Raw genomic sequence first — 6,960 nt, forward strand, 5'->3', positions numbered from 1 at the left:
GTTTTGAATTGCTATATCTCTGTATTGAGCGTAACGCGATATATGGCTTGAGTTGATAACTTTTTGTATGTTTTGTTGTTGTTGTGAGACGTAAAATACATATAATACATTTTTATGCGTCTCATTGTATGCATAAATATTGCATGTACAGGTATAGGCTTGTGAGCAGAATTTACATTTTGAATGTACCGAACGCACAGTGGCCTATGGATTGTTGTGTCTATATATAATTTAATATATTTCACTAGGTGGACAAGGAATTTTTATTTTAGTATTATAATTAGATATATTATATTATAATATAATATATAATATATAATATATGGTGTGTGTGTGTGTGTGTGTGTGTGTTGTGTGTGTGTGGTGGTTTGGGTGCGTGTGTGTGTGTGGTCCTTAGTTGATAGATCAAATAAATACAGACAGACCATACTGAAACTATTGTTCACTGTCATCCTCCGAAATAATAATCAAATAATAATAATAATAATGAATAATAATAACTAATAATAATAATAATAATAATAATAATAAATAATAATGAATAAAATGAAAAAATAAGAGCAGAAGAAGGAAGAAGAAGGAAGAAAGAAAGAAGAAGAGAAGAAAGAAGAAGGAACGAAGGCAAATCGTTGAAAGCCATAATAAAAGAATAAACTGACTTTCCTGATCAGAATGTACCTCTAGACGAGAGATTCTGGGGTATAGGTCTGGGTTATCTTTAAGGGCATGTAATTAATATTGTAAGTCGTGCACCCCTAATTATGCTTTCGACATTACTTGTTACTTCTCTCTCTCTCTCTCTCTCTCTCTCTCTCTCTCTCTCTCTCCTTCCTTATTATGATTTTCGTTTGCTGTATATTTTATTTACCTTTGTTTTCCTTTCCCTTTCTGTGTTTCTTGTTCTGATATGTTAGTCATGTTATCTATACGTTTTTTTTACAGCTATTTGACTCGCTTCTTCCTATCTCCTCTCCTCTCTCTTCTTCTCTCTCTCGCTCTCTCTCTCTCTTCTCCGTGTTTTGTTATGTCAGTCATGTTATTTATCTACTTGTTTTTACTGTTATTTACCCCCAGGCCCCCTCCTCTCGCTCTCTCTCTCTCTTCTCTCTCTCTCTCTCTCTTCTCTCCGCCCTCCTCTCTCTCCCTTTCTCTGTTTCTTGTTCTGATATGGTTAAGTCATGGTTATCTCTTACTTATTTACCGTATTACCCCCTTTCCCCTCTTCTCTCTCCTCTCTCTCGTCGGTATGTTGCCTTAAATGCCACAAGATGGACCATTTTCAACGACAGACGAATTATCTGATGACGACGCAACGCAAATTAACCCCCAACCGAACGCTGCTTATAGAATTGAAAGTGGGACTTTTTCTTTCTTTTGGTGTTTGGTCCGCGTTTGTATTTTTACTACTAACTACTAACTTACTACTACTACTACTACTAAACTCTACTAATAATAATAATAAATAATTAAGTTTAATAATAATAATAAATAATAATAATAATAATAAAATAATAATAATAATAATAATAATAATAATAATAGTTAATAATAATAATAATAATAATAATAATAATATATAATAATAATAATGAAAACTTGCAGAGGGTCCAGGCGGGAAAAGTTGCAATACAATTTACTAACCATAATACTCTGCGCCTTTTTTTACATTTTAAATAATTTTTTTACAAAATCTATTTGTTTTTAATTTATTTGTTTTATTTTTGTGCCATTTTTAATTTTTAATAAGCGGGGTCTCTTCTTCTCTATTTTCCCATTACATCGTCCTTTTTTTTGTTCCTAATCAAGCACCATATTCTTGTTTGGAAGATTGAGTTTTGCACAAATCAATGGGCCTGTGGTGAGGTTTGTTCCATATGAATAGGGTTCCATCTTCTGAATAATAATAATAACAATAAAAAGTTGTAAGCAATATCTCCCTGAAATTGACGTCCTCCTGATGAGTAATAGCGGCGCAATAACTACTCGCCAGATTTAATAAAGCCAGAGAGAAAACAACTTATTAAGAAAAATAGAGAAGGACCTATTTACAAAATTACATGCAGCTGATGCAGCAATAGCTTTCCAATAAGACATTGTTTGGAACGAGGTCGCCCTGCCAAAATAATTAATAATAATAATCAATAATAATAATAAGAATAATAATAAAACTAATAATAACTAAATAATCAAGAATAATAATAATAATAATAATTATTATATGGGTACGTATATATTTAGAAAGCTCTCTCGTTTGAGATTTATTTCTAAAATATAATTTTAGTACCCATACATAACTGGATTTGTCTCTCCATTCTAAGATTCATGACACAGTGACCTATGTTTTGTAATAATAATAATAATAATAATAATAATTAATAATAATAATAAAATTAAGAATAATAATAATTAAAAATCACAGACAATGGAGCGTATCTTCCATTATATAAGCGAAACCACCAGGAAAATGATATGCAGTAAAGTCAGTACAAAGCGCTTTCCGCCGTTTTATTCAGGCATTGTCGATGGCACGAAATGCCTCGACAAAGACGAAAGCGCTCCCCCCCCCCCCGGTATTGGCTTTGCTGCCTATCATTGTTCCCGTTTGGTATTCGCTTAAATAATAATAATGGAATTTTACTTATTGGAGAAACAAATTCACAGTTGGTAACTGTGTTATTATTTTTGTTATTTTCTTTATATTGAAAGTATATATACAAAGAGCTTTAGAGAATCTTTAAGATTGTTCGTTTTAGTGAGAATAAGAAATAGAAGCTGTGGGATTCTTCGTTTCGGTGAAAATTTTTTTACTACTTAAATTTTGAAGTATCTTTTTAAGTATGAAAAACATTATTTAAGTTATTTATTGCCATTTTAATTTGTATATAATAATAAAATAAATAATAATAATTAATAATAAATAATAATAATAATAACAATAAGAAAATAATTTTTACAATAAAATTTTTTACAAATAATTAATTTTTCCAGTTTTTTTTATTAGGCGGGTGTTCGCATATGTAACTTTGTTTTTTATAATGGATAAATGATATCGATACAACCATGAATGGTTAGTTAGTTCGCTTGTATAATGAGATATAACAACGATGATAATAATGAACAGAAATTCATTTTGAGTAAATTTTTACAATGAGTATAATCATAATAGATTAAAGTTCGAGTGATGAAAGTGATGACCAACTCTAATATATTTCAGCTAATTTTTGTATGATGGTAATCGTGGTAATAATAGCATAAATGAAGCTTGAATGTTATATAGTTTTTTTTTTTTTTTTTTTTTTAATTGAGAATTTGACCAGTTGATCGGTGTACCACATAAATGAGTTCGTTCTTAAAACTCGATATCATAACAGGTAACTCATGCAATGAATAATTTCCATCTGTATTTTGAGGAGAACCGATAGAGCAAACGTCTCAGAACAAATACCATAATTATGCTTCGTTTCTATCCCACTCAGTAACAACACATCTACCACTAAAATGTAGGAGCATCTCAAAACTAAAGGAACACAGAAGTAAGCAACGAATTCCTGAGTGAGCTTGGGACCAGCAGGGAATAACAGGGCATCGAAAATGGTAAATCCTAACCTGATCCTAATTGCAGAACCTAAAATAATCGGCCGTTTCTTCCAGAATAAATAATCCATTATCTTGAGTTACGACAGCAAACTAAGAATTTATGCAAATAAACTTGGAGTCATGCCATAATTTAAATAAAACTTCTCTGTAGCCTACATAACATCGCTTGGAAACATTTTAAGATCAAGCAGAAATGTCATAAATAACAATTATGTTTCTTTTTGCCTTTGTGCTTCCAATTATGTACACTTCAGAATGCACTTAGAGAATAAGTCAGGTTGAACAAACTGATACCGGCTTGGGGAAACACTGACCTGTACAGAGGAGTGGTGGATAGATGGGAGGCCCTTATGCTAGTTTTGGGAAATCGTTTGACGTCAAGTACGTATTGGAGTGAACGTAAATTCATCGGAAATAACATAGCTTGTAGAAATGGGATGGGATTTTTTTTTTCTGGAGACTAAGCCTAAATGAAGATAGTAATGCGGAATGAAATGAAACAAAAGCGAACAGAAATTCTTAGTCCTAAAGGAATGACCTCAAAAGGACATCTTAAAATGGCATCTTCTTCGAGTAAACAGCAGTGGACCTTTTTTTTTTGCTGGAATACCAAAGTGTTATATACCGGAGAAGGCTCTATCCATAGCTTTGGTGAACTGCAGGCATTACTTAAGGGTCTTTACAGCCTGGCTTCTGCCCCTAGCTGCAACCTCATTTCATTCCTTCTGCTGTATGTACCCCCGGCCATATTCTTTTTCTTCCATCTGACTTTCCACCCTCTCTAACAATTGTTTCATATTGCAACTGCGAAGTTTTTCTCTTGTTACACATTTCAGAACTTTTGACTGACAGTTTCCGTTTCAGCGCAGAATGACCTCATAGGTCCCAGCGTTTTGCCTTTGGCCTAAATTCTATATTCTATTCTAGTCTCTATAGCTTTTTGAAGATAATCGTAATTAGTCATTGTGGAAGCTTAGGCTTATACATGATGCAGAAGTAGTGGCGGTAGACACAGCAATAAGATTAATGACATAATACCTCTAGCTCTTGCATTTATATCAGCTAATGATGAATAGTGATTTGGCTAATGATGATGAATACTCTCAATCAATAAAGATAATGATATGTCCGCAGCAATTATGATAATGGTAAAGGTAATGATATTAAGGATTAGTCTAGGGCCATAATTGCTATTACACCTAATCCAATAAAAAAACGGAAGTACATTTAATTCCTTCCCACTTTAATAACATATTTGCGGTTACATTACGTTACGACACTTCCTTTAAATGATTTTCTTTGCACATAACGTTTAAATGTCACCGAAGATGACTTTGCAACTATAGTTTTACGAACATCGCTGGCGGTAACCCACGAAGTGTCGAGTACTACGTTTGTCTTTGTTTAGTATTTCTGTTCAGTTTTTAGTTTTTTGTTGTATTGTTCAGCTTCTTTTAATTTTGTATTTAGTTAGAGCTTATTCCTGTTGCTTCTATATCATAATCAGTTTGGTAGGTAGTATTCGGTTACATGCATTTACGATAACACATGTCCCTGTAAGTGTCAGGTCCCTGCTCCTCCCTCCACACACACACACACACACCCATCTCCTCTCTCTCTCTCTCTCTCTCTCTCTCTCTCTCTCTCTCCTTTTTCCCACACATCCCCAGTTTCCAAGACTCCCACACTCTTCTCCTTGGTCAGATGTGTTCCGCTCGGGTAGTGCTCGTGACCTAAGGTCGCGCCAGCTCAGCGGGTCTCATCATCGCTCTAAAACAAAGAAGAAGAGATAGCCTTTTGGCGCGCTTTTTATGTGCCCTGCTCTTATTTCCATTCTTTTATTCCTGGTCGACTCGCGAGGGGAAGATAATGGGAGAGGAGTAGAAGTGTGGCGTGTTATTAACTTTATATTACGGCTGTTATGGACCTGTCGACGACTTTCGGTGTTAACCTTCCGTCGGGATTAGAGGCTCGGGAAGAAGATACGTTTTGGCGCCATTTTTTCGCGCCTTTTTTTTCCTCCCATCGTGTTTACATTATTCACAGGCTGCATTTTGGGTCGTTCTCGGTAGCCTTTTTTGGAGGGGTATATGGTTTACGTTTGCCACGATAAGGAATGAGTTGTTCCTCTGCGTTAGCTATTTTTAAACATAACTCAAAACTTGTACTAGAGGGAAACTGTGATAGTGCAATAAAGACCTTGAATAATTCATACGTTTAGTTAGGTGCAGTTTCGTACAAGATTAAAAAAAAAACATCTTTATGAAGATAAGTTATATGTTTTCATCTCCTAAAGAAAGACTTGCCAAGGGCCTTTGTGATAACTTAGCTTCAACAGGACTCTTTCCATCTATAGTAAACAATAACATATCAGTGAATATGTACAAACAAACCTACCCAGCACCCAAAACAAGCGAGACTAACGCTCAAGTGGATCTTAAGAGACCTTCACGTGGGAATACGAACGAGAAAAGCAGCAATTAAAAGCCGAAACGAGGAAGTGTTTCGGGATCTGATGGGGGAAGCCTTCCCTTCCATGCGGTTCATCGGTAATGAAATTAGACCGAGGGAGGCTTTTGAGCCGGAGCGAAGAATGTAAATAAAAACACGCCGCTTCTAGTTCGTCTTTTGATGGATGATCCCATTTGCTTTAACCCCTTCCTTGACCTCTTAAGGGAATCCTCGAGGATCCTGAGGCAGCAGGAGGGTGGGGAACGAGCGGCGGGAAGGAGTCCTTTTTCGGTATTATCTTTTGTGTGCAGGCCGCATCCGATGCCATTAATGTTGCTACGACTTATGTAGCTCCTACTGCCGGTGCTAATTCACTGCTGGTGCTGCTACAGCAGAGAAAAGTATGAAAGCAAACAGGAAAATTCGCTAAGAGACTTGTATGAATAAATGATAGCTTCTCTCATCTTGCTAGTCGTATTGACATGTGCTGTAGTCAATAATAGCTTCTCTCAGTCTTGCTAGTCATGATGATGTCTTGTAGTCGTATCTGGATCGTTCCTAGGTAGTGACACGGGTGTCGTTATCTAGGTCTAATATTTCTTGGGGGTCATTATCGTTATGATATTTACAGTCTTATATTTATGTTTTTACGCCGATCAGCTGGCGTGTACTAAACACGCCGCAAAGGTGGATACGTACCGGGTTCAAACCATTGAGGAGTCACTATCCAGAAAAGATCCCAGTTTCTATTTCTTTCATTTCATACTTTTATCTGGATACTGTTTCAGTACAGTACAGACACACTGAAAGGACACTCGATTTCATAAGAATTGCAAAAAGCCGATAGAAGCCTCTTTCCAGGAAGGAAAATTATGCAATTTGTTAGACAATATAATGCTGATGAATTTTGCT

The 6,960-nt window shown here is 35.3% G+C and overlaps 1 protein-coding gene across 2 annotated transcripts in view; it reads left to right on the forward strand.

Annotated features, from left to right (window-relative positions):
* LOC135210183 (neuronal PAS domain-containing protein 4A-like) overlaps positions 1 to 6,960 on the forward strand; it is a 118,669-nt gene that overhangs the window by 88,138 nt on the left and 23,571 nt on the right. The window lies entirely within an intron of this gene.

This window comes from Macrobrachium nipponense, chromosome 39 (assembly GCF_015104395.2).
Source record: "Macrobrachium nipponense isolate FS-2020 chromosome 39, ASM1510439v2, whole genome shotgun sequence".
NCBI lineage: Eukaryota > Metazoa > Arthropoda > Malacostraca > Decapoda > Palaemonidae > Macrobrachium > Macrobrachium nipponense.